Raw genomic sequence first — 1,949 nt, forward strand, 5'->3', positions numbered from 1 at the left:
GAAAGTTGGTCATGAATTGATGACTATAACTTTGAACCAGGATTCAAAATCTCTACAATTGTATTCCATCTTTTCTAATGACACAGATCATAACTTCATGCACTAGAACTTCATTCATCAGCCTTTTCTTTCTAGTCCACTGGAAGTCTCACCTCCACCACTAACTGCTCCTTGACAGCAAGCCTTTTGAACAATAAAAGGCTCATAACAACCTGCCTAACACACATAAATATTATGGGAATCAAATTGCATAGATCTAAAAATGAAAGTTTTTTAAAGTTTTATATATAGATAATGTATGATATTATTAATGCAATATTCATGTGCAAGAACCTTTTATTGCATAATTGTGGGAGTTGGTTTTGAAGACATTTGAAACAGAGTAATATAAAACCACAGAGTCCAGGAAAGAGAAAACAGACACTGAAAACTCTTCCATTGCTAGGCCATTTCAAGCAATGATCTACAGGTTCTTTAAAAGGAAAAGATTTGCTCCCGTTTCCAATGTGAGGAACTAAGTGTTCTATATCAATCTAGTTTGTATCCATTTTAAATAGTATACTAAACCTTAGTATACTAAAGTATTAAGTTATTGGTTTCTTCTTAGACCATTCCAAAAATATAGGGACATCCAGATCACCATATAGTCCCAGGAGTTGATGCCATATCCTTCTAAGATTCCTTAAAAATAACTTTTATCAAGCTTAAAACATCATATTTTTAAAGAATTTATTTACTTATGTTTAAGAGAGGTGAAAGGAGGGAAAAAGAGAGGGAGAGAAACATCAATCAGTTGCAGGGGACCAGACCTGCAACCCAGGCATGTGCCCTGAGTGGGAATCGAACTGGCAAGCTTTCAATTTGGGGGTGACACCCAACCCACTGAAACACACCAGTCAAGGCTGAAACATCATGTTTTCTTCAAGCCTAAAGTGTTATAGAATATGATACACCATTATTTTTATATACAGTATAAAAGAAAGTTCTATTAAACTATGACATGCCATGACATCTAATTTCAGAGATTTTAAAATGAAAAAAAAGTTTGTCTTAGAATCAATGAATATAGTCATTGCCTTATTATAAAAAGTAATCCCTAAAGATTTGCTAGTGACCATCTTGCTCCTGCCCCTTTCATATTCTCATCCAGGTCACTGTGACACCAAGATCATCTAGTGGACCCTTGCTGACCACGCTGTCTCAGTTGGTACTTTCTGCCACCATGGCAGTCTCCTCTCAAGAATGCAGCCCTCCCTGGTCCAGGGGTATTGCAGGCAACAAGGATCTTTCACAGTGGGCAGCCATATCTTGCCCTGTACCAGCTCTTCCTGAACACAGAGGCAAGTTCATCGTGGGCTGAACCCTGCGGAATTCTTCCAGTTCCTTTTGACTAAAACCAGTGTAACAGGATCCTATGTGCTCAGAACCGGGTTTCTCTTATATTTTCTATCCAAAGAAATATATATGATTATTCCAGAGACTACCTCTGCCATATCAACAATAGGGCTGATTATCTCTAGAATTAAAAATTATGGTGCCTCTGTTGAGGAATTTGCTGATAAACTCAGTGAGCAAAAAACTGCCCAACTAGAAGAGGCAAAACGGGATCCCATCAACAACATCCAGGATGCAATTGGTCTGGAGAAGTCACAGAAGGAACTGGCTCAAAAGTGCCATTACCTTTTTGATGTCCAGAGGAATAACACTGCTATGGCCTGGAGGGTTACTTACAAGGAATGGCTGTCTAGAGTACACAAGCCGGTAAAGAATGACCTGACCTGTCATATGTCAGTGCAGATCATGATATGTCAAAAGGAACAGACCACATGATCAAATGGGTAGAGAAGCACATAATGCTTCTCTGCGCAGCAGGAGGAGGAGGAGACACTTGCCAAGTGCATCGCGGATATAAAGCTGCAAAGAAGGCCCAAGCACAGCCAGCTCTGTGA

General features: G+C 39.3%; 1 pseudogene; it reads left to right on the top strand.

Moving 5' to 3' along the window:
- The first annotated feature begins 1,138 nt into the window (after positions 1–1,138).
- Positions 1,139–1,949, top strand: LOC118980117 (ATP synthase F(0) complex subunit B1, mitochondrial-like; annotated as a pseudogene).

This window comes from Sturnira hondurensis, unplaced genomic scaffold (assembly GCF_014824575.4).
Source record: "Sturnira hondurensis isolate 20B ecotype Veracruz unplaced genomic scaffold, ASM1482457v3 Scaffold0001872, whole genome shotgun sequence".
Classification (NCBI taxonomy): Eukaryota; Metazoa; Chordata; class Mammalia; order Chiroptera; family Phyllostomidae; genus Sturnira; species Sturnira hondurensis.